Genomic DNA, 16,474 nt, shown 5'->3' with positions numbered 1-16,474 from the left:
TGTAACCTATACTATGTCAGTACAACGCTCAGCATAGTGATAACGAATGAAACCACTTTTTCATCAACTGTAAAGCGTAACATGTAAAATGTAACATGTTTAACAAGAGGACCATGATGGTCCTGAATCGCTCACCTATCCCCACATGACCCAGTGTTGAACTGAGTATGACGTCATTATTTCTATTATTTGACATAGTGACCTAGTTTTTGAGCACATGTGACCTAGATATCATCAAGATAAACAAGAGGACCATGATGGTCCTGAATCGCTCACCTATCCCCACATGACCCAGTGATGAACTGAGTATGACGTCATTATTTCTATTATCTGACATAGTGACCTAGTTTTTGAGCACATGTGACCTAGATATCATCAAGATAAAAAATTCTGACCAATTTTCATGAAGATCCATTGAAAAATATGGCCTCTAGAGAGGTCACAAGGTTTTTCTATTATTTGACCTAATGGCCTAGTTTTTGAAGGCACGTGACCCACTTTTAAACTTGACCTAGATATCATCAAGGTGAACATTCTCACCAATTTTCATGAAGATCTCGTGAAAAATATGGCCTCTAGAGAGGTCACAAGGTTTTTCTATTTTTCGACCTACTGACCTAGTTTTTGACCGCACATGACCCAGTTACAAACCTGACCTAGATATCATCAAGCTGAACATTCTCACCAATTTTCATGAAGATCCGGTGAGAAATATGGCCTCTAGAGAGGTCACAAGGTTTTTTCAATTTTTACACCTACTGACCTAGTTTTTAACCCCACGTGACCCAGTTTCGAACTTGACTTAGATATCATCAAGGTGAACATTCTGACCAATAATCATGAAGATCTCATGAAAAATATGGCCTCTAGAGAGGTCACAAGGTTTTTCTATTTTTAGATCTACTGACCTAGTTTTTAACCCCACGTGACCCAGTTTCGAACTTGACCTAGATATCTTCAAGGTAAACACTCTGACCAATTTTCATGAAGATCCACTGAAAAATATCGCCTCTAGAGAGGTCACAAGGTTTTCCTATTTTTAGACCTACTGACCTAGTTTTTGACCGCACGTGACCCAGTTTCGAACTTGACCTAGATATCATCAAGGTGAACATTCTGACCAATTTTCATGAAGATCCATTGAGAAATATGGCCTCTAGAGAGGTCACAAGGTTTTTCTATTTTTAGATCTACTGACCTAGTTTTTGACCCCACATGACCCAGTTTCGAACTTGACCTAGATATCATCAAGGTGAACATTCTGACCAATACTCATGAAGATCTCATGAAAAATATGGCCTCTAGAGAGGTCACAAGGTTTTTCTATTTTTAGATCTACTGACCTAGTTTTTAACCCCACGTGACCCAGTTTCGAACTTGACCTAGATATCATCAAGATGAACATTCTGACCAATTTTCATGAAGATCCATTGAGAAATATGGCCTCTAGAGAGGTCACAAGGTTTTTCTATTTTTAGACCTAATGACCTAGTTTTTGACCCTACGTGACCCAGTTTCGAACTTGACCTAGATATCATCAAGATAAACATTCTGACCAATATTCATGAAGATCTCATGAAAAATATGGCCTCTAGAGAGGTCACAAGGTTTTTCTATTTTTAGACCTACTGACCTAGTTTTTGAACCCACGTGACCCAGTTTCGAACTTGACCTAGATATCATCAAGGTGAACATTCTGACCAATTTTCATGAAGCTCTTATGAAATATATGGCCTCTAGAGAGGTCACAAGGTTTTTCTATTTTTAGACCTACTGACCTAGTTTTTGATGGCACGTGACCCAGTTTCGAACTTGACCTAGATATCATCAAGATGAACATTCTGACCAACTTTCATAAAGATCCCATGAAAAATGTGACCTCTAGAGTGGTCACAAGCAAAAGTTTACGGACGCACGGACGCACGACGGACGACGGACACCGCGCGATCACAAAAGCTCACCTTGTCACTTTGTGACAGGTGAGCTAAAAATTCTGACCAATTTTCATGAAGATCCATTGAAAAATATGGCCTCTAGAGAGGTCACAAGGTTTTTCTATTATTTGACCTAATGGCCTAGTTTTTGAAGGCACGTGACCCACTTTTAAACTTGATCTAGATATCATCAAGGTGAACATTCTCACCAATTTTCATGAAGATCTCGTGAAAAATATGGCCTCTAGAGAGGTCACAAGGTTTTTCTATTTTTCGACCTACTGACCTAGTTTTTGACCGCACATGACCCAGTTACAAACCTGACCTAGATATCATCAAGCTGAACATTCTCACCAATTTTCATGAAGATCCGTTGAGAAATATGGCCTCTAGAGAGGTCACAAGGTTTTTTCTATTTTTAGACCTACTGACCTAGTTTTTAAACCCACGTGACCCAGTTTCGAACTGGACTTAGATATCATCAAGGTGAACATTCTGACCAACAATCATGAAGATCTCATGAAAAATATGGCCTCTAGAGAGGTCACAAGGTTTTTCTATTTTTAGATCTACTGACCTAGTTTTTAATCCCACGTGACCCAGTTTCGAACTTGACCTAGATATCTTCAAGGTAAACACTCTGACCAATTTTCATGAAGATCCATTGAAAAATATCGCCTCTAGAGAGGTCACAAGGTTTTCCTATTTTTAGACCTACTGACCTAGTTTTTGACCGCACGTGACCCAGTTTCGAACTCGACCTAGATATCATCAAGGTGAACATTCTGACCAATTTTCATGAAGATCCATTGATAAATATGGCCTCTAGAGAGGTCACAAGGTTTTTCTATTTTTAGATCTACTGACCTAGTTTTTGACCCCACATGACCCAGTTTCGAACTTGACCTAGATATCATCAAGGTGAACATTCTGACCAATCTTCATGAAGATCTCATGAAAAATATGGCCTCTAGAGAGGTCACAAGGTTTTTCTATTTTTAGATCGTTAACAATACAATACACTACAAATTTTCTTGATATCAACAGTTACTACAGAAAATACAATAAATATAACATATTGAACACATGTGGGTAGCTTCTGGGGACTTCCTCCACCATAAAAAAACTATAATGTCCCCATATGACCTATAAGTGTGTCGGTGCGACGTTAAACCCAACAAAATAAATAAATAAATCGATATTTATTAGCAATAAGGAAACAAATATTTATTTTTCTACCCTAATTCCGGTGTATCGATTTTTGCTGTAAATTAGACTTTTATCAATGAAATCATGGGAAGAGTGATATAGTCTGACCGTTGAATGTCATATATCCAGTAACACTAAATTGCCGGATGCGGGCTGCGGGTTACTATAATGGAAAAATCTTCCATTGCAGCAACCCGCAGACCGCAACCAATAATATATACACTAAATTGCGGGTTGCGGGCTGCGGGTTGCTATAATGGAAAAATGTTCCATTGTAGCAACCTGCAGTCCGCAACCCGCAAAATATATACACTAAATTGCGGGCTGCGGGTGGATACAATGGAAATTTTGTCATACACTCAGCTAATATGTGCCATAATACTTTGTTACTTTGTTACTCTTTCTGTTATTTCAATGACTCTTCACAGCACAATGGGAACGGGGGTGTTGAACAACACTCAAGTTCTCAGCTGAAAGATCAAGGTCAAACTTAGTGTCACAGCCACTTTTCAGGGGTCTTTTTATATTCCCTTTTGAAGGAGTTGTAGTTGATGTTGGTCTGCCTGTCTGTCCGTCTACCATATGGTTGCAGATGATAACTCTAGAATCATTTGGCCTGCATTTTTCAAAATTCATATGATCGATGGTTGCTTGGGTCAAGTGTATGATCCTGTAAATTCTTAGGTCACTCTGTCAAATGTCAAGGTCAAAGTGATCTTTATATTAAGTGCTTCCGGACAAAGACTCATACACAATATGGCCTACATTCTTCAAACTTCTCATGATGGTTGCTTGGATCAATTAGATTACACTTATTTTCAGGTCATTCGTTAATATGTCAAGGTCATACTGACCTTCAAATTTGAGAATGGTTTTTGGAGGCCTACATTCTTCAAACTTCTCATGGTGGTTGCTTGACCGTTGGAAGTCTGTTGTCCATCTGTCAGTCATTTGTTTGTGTACACTCTAGCAACCACATTTCCTAGAATTTGACAATATATAAATACGGCCTCAAGATTTCAGCCAAGTTCAATTATGGGTTATATCGGACTGGTTGGTCTAGAGTTATGGGCTCTTGAATTATAAAATATGATATATTTCACCTTATGGACACTCTAGCACCTTCCTTTTTTCACCACTCCTTCAATCATATTTTTACAGAATGTGTTTGACATAATAGATGACCCCAAGGTCAAAGTCAATGTTACCATGACCTTTATTGCAAAAGATCCTTTTAATTGCAATGCTAAGACCTAGGACCCTCACACTTGGTAGGGAGGTTGGTCCTGAACAGTAGATAATCTCAAGGTCAAAGATCAAGTTCACCTGACCAAATTTTATATTACTTGGCAATGCTTCGACCTGGGACCTTCAAACTTGGTAGGGAGGTTGGCCCTGATTAGTACATGACCCCTAGGTCAACGGTCATGATTACTGCTACCAAAAACTGTGTAACTCGACAATTTCTGTGTCTAGAACCCTAAATCTTGAAATGGAGGCTGGCTTTGACCAGTAGATGACTAGTAATTCAGAGTTCAAGATCATTTAGACAGAAGTCTGTTACTTGGCAATGCGTAGGCATAGGAGTCTCAAACTTGGTATGTTTGACCTGATGAGTAAATGACCTCTAGATCAAACGTTAAGATCAATGTCACCATGACCAAAACACTTAAAAGCTCTGCATAGCCTATACCTAGGATCCTCAAACTTGGTAGGCCACTAGATGACCCTTCGTTCAGTAGTTAAGGTCAAAGTCAACAGGATATTTTTTACATATAAGACTCCGTGATGCTTTTCTCCTAAATCCAAAAAAACGGACAGGAGTGAGATTTGTCTTGCAACTTACTTAGTCGTGCCCGTTGTGTTGTGAATTTATACCAGTTGTTGAGTACATTGGTGTAATCATGCTTTAGATTGACTCTATTTAAAATGTACTTGTTATTGAATTTTGAAAGCAATCCGTCTGCTATATCTTTCCACTACAGTTTTTTGTGTCTGGGCCTATTTGCAATGCACGGTTCTCTGGCTGTGTTTGGGGTGAAATCTCCCCTTACCTTTTAGTTTTATAGCTGATAGCTGCCATTTATTTCAGTAGAACCGTCTCGCTGATAAAAATAGGTCGTAAGTCAGAGATACGAATAGCGTCACCTATGCATGATACACGTGTATGATATCCCACCTTGAATGTAGTCTCCGAAATAGGTCATATACGTGTAAGGTCTAAAATATACTATTATGTACAATGTATGTGGTACATTGATATAAATTCAAAATACAGCAACAAGTACATTTTAATTATATGCAAGATGCAGGGCTGTGGGTGTTGGGGGAGGTTTTTATAAGATTACGTATATACGGTACTAGACAAACACAAGTAATAGGTCGTAGGTGGCAGATAGAGATAGGACATTTCCTGTTACACGATTGTAAATAGGCGTGCGTAACATAAGCTCGGTACCTATGTGAAAATCGCTACTGTCGGTATTTAACAACATTAGCTGTAAGAAAATTGTAAACAAAACAAATATTTTTCACTACTTTTTTGCACTTTCGGCATTTTCGTTCTGGGCGTCGATATTATCACAGCATCAGATAATAATACATAACATACGTTGTTTAATATTTTTCTATATGATATGGCGATATATTTTGACTCGTCTTCTTTCGAAAAACATATTGGACGAGTCGGTATTGGGACTCGTATCCATTAGAAAAAAACATTGGACGAGCCGATAAAGTCCAATATGTTTTTCCTTCAATTTCCCGTATAATACTAGGAAATAAAGGATATTACATGGTGAGTGTCTTCAGAACTTATTTAACGAGTTGAATAGAATATTAAGCCGAGCATTTTATCAATTTTATTCAACGAGTTTAATCAATTCAATGCGGAAAGTCACAAATGTGATATTCTTTTGATCACATGTACGCTTTTCCAGCCAAAACATAAAACATATACTTTCTTTAACCATTATAAACAAGTCAGTTTGACCAACGTCTCCGATACTTTAATTTAATTTTATCCTTCATGATATTTCTCAGAAAAAAAAGGGAAGACAATACCGATGGACACGATTGAAACATTGCATCAGTCGATTATTTGAGTTATCATTTAGTTAACATAAAGGTTCGAATAAAAGTTGTTGCACCGTCCAATATTGAATATAAATTGTATCCAACATGGAAATATAATGTACGGTGAAGTGGTGAAGTGGAACAAATGCATATCGCTGACTGTAAGAGAAAATAGGTACAGAATAAATATTAATAACACAATCAACGAGTCTGTGACACAAATAAATTTAAACATTTTTTTTTTCCTTTCAATGTACCATTTCAATTCTTTTGGTAATTCCTGCCGACGTAGGATCCTTGATTGATTTCTTCAGTTTTGCTGCATGGCTGTTCTTCCGTCTTGCAGTATCTTGTGTAATCATTTTGAGATTTATAATTAGGCAGCCACATACTGATAGGTATGTGAAGGTAATATAATCTTATTCATTGTTCAAAATAGTTTTAATTACATAGATTTTAACAATTTGCAATATGCAAATTACTTTTATTCTTTGTTTTTTTTAACGTTTTTAAAATAACTAGTTTTTATATGTTCGATTTATTGTGATGACACATACAGACATTTATACATTCAACAAAATTCGTAATAGACTATCTTTTTCTTTTTATATTTGGATCAGACTCAAAAATTCACGAGTACTACTAGTAGTATATTTATGCATTGCACGTGTCTTTCATTGTTCAAATAATTATCTTGAATTTTGAAATAGATTTTGCCCAATCCATTCAGAGAAAGGAAAATACATTTACAGTAATTGCATAGATACAACTTTTTCAATTTTTCAAGCCCAGTAAGATCAGTTATTAACATATATGTAATTTAATGGAAAAAGTGGAAACTACACAGGTCGCTCAACACGACAAAAATGAAAATGTTGGCGGCTTGGTTTGATTTAACCTATTCATGGGCGGCAGTAGCAGTGCAAGATACCGTCCACGCCCTCTAGCCCCTAGTTGAGTAGAACTGAGCTTTCCTACATGTTGCAAGTACCAAAAATCAATTTAGAGACATTCGCAGATATATTCGTGCGGAACCTTCAATGATACACAAAGTGCTATTCCGTGAAAAGCTGCATATGATCACTAGATAAAATTATGGGATCGCCCTAAATAACTTAAGCAGACTGGAATTTAGACATGGGATCTGAGGTTAAGGAGATTTTTATCTCATATTTATACCCATGCGCTGGACCTGCTACCTCGGGCTGAAACGATACACTTTGTGACTATTACAGGGCTATTATGAAAATACAATGCTATTAACATTATAGTACTTCTCTTGTAACTAGTAATGATAAACATGTTTCAAATTAGATACATGATACAATCGCTTGCTCAGCGTTTGTATTCTTCCTGTCATTGCAAATTGTACATGGTAGAATCTACATCAAGCCTGACAATATGATTAAAATTCGACTCTTATAATGCCGGTCATTACGAACCTGTCAAAAACGGTGAAATAACTTTTTTTTTGTTGTATCACCTTAACTTTCTGTTGTGTATAATCGTTTTATTTTGAAGTATTCAAATAAAATTTACTTCAGATGTTCTACTTAAAACGAACGTATTCAACATTATGTATCTAAACTTGATACAAAATGTTACAAAACCACCTTGAAAAGTGAAAAGCAAAACAGAGAAGTAGTTCTGTTATCAATAAACTAGATCAAACTGATATAACCACCGTCTAGCCGTTATGTCCGTACCCGGTAATATAATGAATTATATTTTATCTCGCCTCCTACAAGTTTCTTGCACTTCTATTAGTCAATATGCTTTGGTAACTCTTACAAAAACTGTTGTCTTTAAACTTCACTTGATATAGGTTGCTTTGGTAAGTTTTACAAACTCTGTTGTCTTTAAATCTGATAAAGGGTGCTTTGATAAGTCTTAAAAGACTATTGTATTTTACTTTGATAAAGGTTGCTTTGGTAAGTCTTACAAAATCATTTGTCTTTAAATCTGATAAAGGTTGCTTTGATAAGTCTTACAAAAACTGTTGTCTTTAAACTTGATAAAGATTCCTTTGGTAAGTCTTATAAAAACTATTGTTATATCTCCGTACATTTCCGTACATTCTGTAGCCATTATAAACAATGTCGATTCCCCAAAAATCCCATAAGTCTAAAAATTAATATATTGTATAAGAATTTCCAAATAATGGCACAAGTCTAATATTGCTATTTTCCATTATTTTCATAGTGTCATCTTTATTCAAATAAATGTCACAACTATTGGAGAAAAATAATGTCACATTGATTGGCAGTCAGAATATCCTGAATCACTCTCATGTAGAAACATTCTGACAAACAAAAGCTCCCATGACTACTGCATTTTTTTTTCAAGATTAAATACTTTAGCTTTTTATCTTATTTTCAAATAAAGTGACCATCTTCATTCAGTTACTCTGTGAGGTTGCGCCAAGCCCGTACATCGAAGAAGATCTCTCTGTGAATACAGATATCGCACGTAAAAACGTGATGACTGAAAAAAATGTGACACACTTATGTTTCTAAAGCTTTCTATACACAAAGTTTTTTCTAAGAGATTTTTTTTCAAGGAAATATCGTTCTAGTACACAAGATAATAAAGAGGATGTTGATGCCATTCAGTGTAAGATTGAATTTTTTTCCGGTGAACATCAAATGCAAGGAATGAAAATCGGTTTGACCTAACATGTAAAATACACTAATTATCTTGTAATTTTATGTGTTTCCATTGTATTAATCAAGATACATTAATTAGATTTTACACATTTTGTTTGGTAATTACAAAATATATTTTTTCATTGTAATAGTTCAATAATTGTCTGAAAAACGTAGCATTATATTAGTAATAATGAGTAATAATGAGAGTCATGATACAAAACTATTGTGTTCAAAGATGTCTCATCATACACACCACAGCGGGTGGGGGAGGGTGTGTATGATCAACCACCACACTGACTTGGAAACTTTTTGTGTCGAGTTTTAGAAATAGTTTATTTTTTAAATTTTCTTTATTCACATGTATCCTCTGTTCCAGCAACAAAATATCTTTATGTTTCTAATTGTATAATTGCTTTCTAAATAAAGTATAATTATCTTCTTGCTTCCAACTTGGTTTGAAAGATGGCCATTTGAGCCGTGCCATGGGAAAACCAACATAGTGGGTATGCGACCAGCATGGATCCAGACCAGCCTGCGCATCCGCGCAGTCTGGTCAGGATCCATGCTGTTCGCTAATAGTTTCTCCAATTCCAATAGGCTTTAAAAGCGAACAACATGGAGCCTGACCAGACTGCGCGGATGCGCAGGCTGGTCTGGATCCATGCTGGTCGCATACCCACTATGTTGGTTTTCTCATGGCACGGCCCATATTATTTCTCTATATGATGGATATTAAATGAAAGAAAGGCGCAGTTTTAATACTATTTCACATTTAAATAAAAGCTCATGCTTGTCAAAATATGGCAGAATAACAAATTTAGGACTGACGTTGTGACTAAAATTAGGTAAACATTATCATTAAATATGACTGATTTTCATTAAAAAATAGCTGATCTTGCTGAGTTTCAGTGAAAATGGCATTGAATTAGGACTAATTTATCCCAGCGTTCGCAACATTCGCAAGGAGACATTATTTTTCAAATAGTAGTTAAGGCTTGAAATCAATTTATATAATTACAGCATAATGAATTTATCTACTTATTAATGTATCATCCATGTACACACAGATGCATAACATAGTAGCTGCATGGCAAATGAGTACATTAATAGAGACACTAAATACAGTGTCAATGGATAAATACACAATAAAACTTAACAAGATTACCTTCGTTGTAAAATTTTAACTTTTTGGCACATTACCACGTTAGAATGAGTATATAACTCTTGAGTTTTGTTTTGTTTTTAATTTCAGCAACCTCTGTATTTAATCTAGAAGTTTTATCGCCGGTCATTATATAGTACACAGTTTTAAATAATCTGATTTTTATCTTCTATCGTATCGCAAAAATGACATTTTCGTTCTTCTGTTTTCAAACTTTCATATCGTCCTGATTCAGATAAAAAGTGGAAAATCCACAGATCGCCCAAATCTTACCAGAGCTACGTAGCATCTAAATTTACTTTAAGTTGCTTAGTAACTCGGTGGTTTAATAAGCTTACAATATTTCCTGCCTTAGCTCTAACATTAAGATCTAAATATTCCTTTAGAACAACATGATATACAAAGTCTGAAACAATATTCAGAACCTTATCACCCCAGGGAAATGCTGTATCATATTTAACAATAGGCACAAAGGTAAAAATGTACACTATTAAACTCAGTTCATTTGTATTGCACTAATCGTTTAAACGTTTAAGTAACAACTGCAAATCATGAGACTTATCGAATATCAAAACAATATCATCAGCATGAAGCAAAATACAAATACGTCTTTTATAAAATAATGCTCCTTTCACAGGGCTTCATTGAAGTTGCTAAACCATTGATGTGAAAACTAAAAAGCAAGAGAGACGACCAACAGCCTTGTCTCAAACCGGAGTAAAACTTCGGACCATTCGATGTTAAATTCTTAGATAATAATAGATTCTAGTAAACGTATTCATAATTTATCATGATTGATAATATCGTACGCTTTTCTGAAGTCGATTAAAGCACAGAAAGTTCATTGTTTAAGTTCTTTTGAGTCAGTCCAGTTTGTCAGAGTTGAGACATGATCTCTTGTACTTCTTTTTCTTCTGTCTACAATATTTTCGTTATTCTCAGCCCAGATACGCATCCTACAATTTAAGATGAGTCAGTATATTAGATACAAAGACCATGGCAATACTATACCCCTATAGGATAAAAGATCCCTTAGGTATGTTGTTGAGGAGTATAGGATGGGACTAAAGACATAATTTCCACCAGGTTGAGGGCACTGTACCATTGTAAATACATATATGTTAAACTGAACATGCACAAATAACACTTCAGTGTCGTTTTGTTTTCAGAAAATACCTATACTATAGTATTTTCAACGTTTGACATGATAGATAAACCTTTGTATCTTCTAATATAAAAATAGATCCGTTAAAAGGCATATTTCGTGGGGTGGTGGGGGGTGAATTTGTTCATCTGGGCATCAGAAACTGCGCTTGTAGCAGCGTTACTGAACAGGGAACTGAATTCATATTTCCATTTATAAAGAAGACCTGTTAAAACTCAGGATGAGGAACCGTCTTCTATTTAAAAACTTCAAATTGTATGCGCTTACTTTTGCTACTTCCGAAGCTAATTTTACCGACTGATTTTTAATACTTTACCTGATCTACGTTACACTTATTAAGACTTTCTTTTTGCATGGAGAAGCAGTACCTGTGCTTGGACTTCTGCACTTCTCGGACATATTTTAATATGTATATAATTTGGCTTTAAACGCACTTTATCGCTTCTATGTCAACAGTCATGCCACTTTCGCTCGTATGAGCACAAATTGCAAAAGTTACTGTAAGTGTGTTATTTCATCAATGCTTTCAAGACCTGTGTTTTCTAGAATTATCAGGAGTGACAGTTATAAAGAGTGCACCTTATGCATATTATATTTCATAATTTTACACCATTCTTGGCAAATGGAGTCGACATCTTTGCGAAAGCCGATCATTTTCCACAGTATTTAAAACATCATTCACTTTCAATAGGATAATAATAATAATATAATAATAAAAATAACTTTATTTAAAGAGGATAACATATTTGGCTATAGCCAGTCTAACATATGGTTCTCTTACATAATAATGTAAAAATCCATGCTAAGTACGAAACATAGACAGTGAAGTGAAAGACATGAGAATCAAAATAATGCATTAAGAACAAATTTATTCTTAGTGGCAGAAACAGTATGTTGTAGTACAGAGTTTAAAATAAGATAAAATTATGTACAAGTGGTGAAAGAATAATTTTTATTTGTAATCCGCGTACTTCTAAAAACTCGTATGTGAGAAAAGTACGGGAAAGCGTTGGATTACATTTAAAGAAATAATATTGTAATTATGTCACACATGTACAATAACAGAAATAGACTAAAGAAAACATAATAATACATTATATAAAAATATGAACATTGCAAGGCTATTACACTTTGTGATAAGACATAAAGAGAGAAAAAATAAAAAAAGAAAGAAAAAAGAAGAGAAGCTGTTTAACCCTTAGCCTGCTGCAGGCGAATTTAACAGCCTTTGCAAACAGCTTGGAACCAGATCAGACGCCGATTAAATCGGCGTCTGATCAGGTTCCAAGCTGTTTGCTACTCTGACAATATTTTTTCCAATTTTGGAGCAAATTGAATGAACTTTACAATTTTAGCAGACGACATTTCCAGCAGACGACAATTTATCTAGCATGCTAAAGGTTAAGTAGGACGCAAGACTACGGTGGACGGACCATCCGCCTATACTACAGCTCACATTGAACAAAGTCCAGTGAGTAAAAAATAAAAACAAGAAAGTGTAAGAGACGTGTCTACGGTACGGACACTGTTATATTTTGTTTAACTTCCTAATCTCCAACAAAAGAGGACAGTACGTAACTAAAGTGGCAACTAAAGTACGTTCAATTACGCGCATGTGCAGAAACACTTGAAGTTAATCAAACTAGTACCGGTGACCGGCATGAACCTTTAAAAGTAGACATAGTTTAGTCCGATTTTGCAGATATAAGCTTATTTAAGAAGTTACAAGCATTTTGTTAGTATTTGGTCCAACATACTTTTTTAACATATTTTTGGTATGCTGAATCCAAAAATATATGTTGGCCATCTGGCAAATGCCTCTGAAAGGGTCAAAAATAGGGGCAAAAATGACCACTGTTTTTAACCAAAAAAATCCATTGATATTGCTTTATAATACAAATGTTTATCTTTAGATATATTTGAACAAATTATTTTATATTATTAGTATAATTGAGTAAATATTTATCAATAAAATATATCACAAGTTAAAAATGTGTACTTTACGGGGTTCAAAAAGGGGAATTTTAAATTTTTTTTTTTTAAAATATCAAATATGATTTATAGAATAGAAAAATGTAAAAAGTATTAGATTGAAATAAATCTTCTGCTGAAATTAATGTAAAAAAAGAAAATGATATTTTTGATGAAATGGTTTTGCAGTTTACGACAAAACCAATGGGGAAATTAAAACTTAATTTTACATGACATTGTCTATAATTAACAGAATACCATGTATAACAAATTTTATCCTGGTATGATTATTTTATTAAATGAAAAACTTTTTTAAATGGTGAAAATTAAGTGTCACAGGGATAAAGATTAAGACCAATGTAAACTTAACTAATATGAACAATCAAGGTCTCTATTACAATAACAATCTGGGTCTGATCAGGTTTTGTTAAAGTCCTTTAATATCTAAACACTTTGAAGTGCTTTACCTGTTAATTAATGTACATTAATTCTGACAAGAACACACTCCTTCATGATCATTAAGGTTTTAGATACTGGTGTTAAAAAAACTTCATGGAATCAGGACTTTTCGCAGGATTTTTCACAGGTAGGAAAAAATTACATGTATATTTTATTTCAAATTTAAGATGCTTTGATTTATATACTTCGGTGTATTTTAAGATTTGGTAAATATGTATTTATTTTAAATTTCAAAAGTATCTGTGATCAGTTCATTTATAAGAAGCTTTTTATATTCTATAATTGCTTGTGAATGATAAGTAATAAATAATATTTTGCTTTCGTAGGAGTTAAAATATTCCACAGTAAGAATGGACAAGACTTTGCATCTCAAGAGATCATTTCAAGATAGCACAAAAATGTGAATTATTTGTCAGGAGACAGAAATTTAGAGATTATTCAACTATGAAACCATTAGTAGAATTGAAAAAATAGATTAAAATGACAAAATACTGTTAGTTTATTTTTTTCACAAAGAACTAATACAAACTCTTCAGTCCAAGCTAAGTGTTAACCATATAGAACAAGCCTCGAGACAAAAAAAAAAACAACATCAAATACTAGTAAAGCTGCATCTTCATTAAACTTATCATATGCTCCTACAAGGAGATGGTTAGGCCAATAAATTGGGAAATGAGTATGTTTTGTAAAGACAAAAACATGAAAAAACTCTTTAACATAACTACCTTCCAAATCAGTGATAGTATTTTAAAGGATGCTAAACCTGACATCACAAGCGGTTGCGACTCTGATGTAAACGACCTCATAGCTGCAGAGGGCAAATATCATAAAAAAATAAATGCCTTTAGATACGGAGTTCGTAAAACTAAGCCGGACTCAAATACAGATGTTGTCATGATCTTTCTTATACATGAACTTGAGTATACTGCAACGAAATCACAAATACTGCAACTTTCAGACATTTGGAACAGATACTTTATACTTATTGAGGAGACTTCTTAAACACTTCCTTTGTCATTTAATTCTAGAAGATCATCATTCAAAGAAGCCCTACTATATAAACTGAGAAACCAGTTTCAGTTTGCAACTCCACTACATAGATCTTCTGATGAAAGGAATACACTTCTTGTTCTATATGAATACGCTGTCAATGCTTAGTGAAGCCCATTATGATATTTCCTGCTAATAAAACTGACCAAGTTAGATTTTAACCAGAAGAGCTGATCATGCAAGCCCCTACAGAAAAAACGTTGGTTGTGGGCGGTGGCTTTCAAGAAACTGTTTAAAGTAATGTCAGTGAACTTAATTTGGATGAATTAAAAGCTAAACACAAGGAATCTTACACAAGAATTCCCCATGCTGTTCACTGCAACCTGAAGGAAATAAATGCAACAGTATGGATGGCTGGAACGGTGGAAAAATCAAAAATACTTTCAAGTCAATACAGTGTTACATAAATCATCAGTAACTGAAGAGTTGCGTAGAAATTTACTTTCCTTTCATGCACTTACTGACACAGCATCATATTTCTGTGGAATCTCTAAAAACTCTACATTTAAAGATTTTACAACCAATGCAAAAGTGATAGAAGGTCTTGGATATGGACAACTGTCTGGTGAAGTAATGAAAAACTGTAAATGTTTCATTTGCAAAATGTATGGCCAAGATACTGTAAGTACTGACACTGCTCGAATTGTTGTTTGGCAGGTCTACAAGTCCTGAAAACATGTCCCGAGCCAATGATGCCTGCTCATTACACATTAGAAGAGCTTATTATCAAGCTCCGATATGAAACCAAGCAACTGTTCCCAATCTAGACCTGCTTGCACCTACCGAGAGGGAATGGAAGGTGGCATATGACACGTTTAAGCCCAGTTCTTATTACCCGTGATGCAATTCCTCAAGCTTGTATGGAGTTCATTGCTTGCAAGTGTACATCTGGATGTAGGACCCTCAGATGTAAATGTAAAACAAATGGGCTCTTATGCACAGATATATGTAAATGCGATAAAATCATTACCAACTGTATGAACTCGAAGCAGTAAATTAACATATGAAATGGGACTGAGACAGCATACTTTAAGGTTCAAATATTTCAATCTATATTATTTTTGTATCATTATGTGATAAACTGTTTATGGATTTAGCTTCTGTCCTGTAAACAGATTCCATGTATAAAATTAGTGTACTGTTTTCAATAATAGCTTTGCAATTATAACCAAAGTGAATTGTTTAACAAGTTAAAGCATAGCAAAAGTTCCTTCTAGGGCACATCTATATAAATATATAATGATCATCTTGTAAAATTTGGGTTGCAATGTCTGTTTAAAATATTGGTCATCAGTATGCGGAACCCCAGAATCGGACACAAGGACAAGACTATTCTACCATATTGACATTCCGTATCCTCCCGTTTAATCAGGGAGTCAGTGGCGCAGTGGTTAGCAGTTTGGACTACGCCAGCAATCCGCGTTCGATTACCGGACCCAGATCGATTCCTGGTTGCGGCTGATATCCCGACCAGTGTTCTGTACTGGGTGATTTACTTTAATTTGGTACTGTTTCCAACAGTACCGGTCTAGACTGGATGCTGGGGAGGTAAATGACGCCCGCCGTGAGCTCGGCTGGAAATAAGTTGTTCCATCAGGTGAGGACTTTCGTCAAGAAGAAACTTTACTTATTATTTAAGCGCACCTGGGGGCGTTACATTTTGCACCAAGAGTGCGTTTATTTCTGTACCAAAAAAAAAAAAAAAAAAAAAAAAAAAAAATTAACACTAAAATTAAAAAAAAAAGAACAGTTTACTATGTTGTTTTATACTGCCTAAAAATGTCAAGTAGGTATTTATGTA

The sequence above is a fragment of the Mercenaria mercenaria genome, chromosome 6 (genome assembly GCF_021730395.1).
Source record: "Mercenaria mercenaria strain notata chromosome 6, MADL_Memer_1, whole genome shotgun sequence".
NCBI lineage: Eukaryota > Metazoa > Mollusca > Bivalvia > Venerida > Veneridae > Mercenaria > Mercenaria mercenaria.
Note: the sequence above shows the minus strand (reverse complement) of the source record.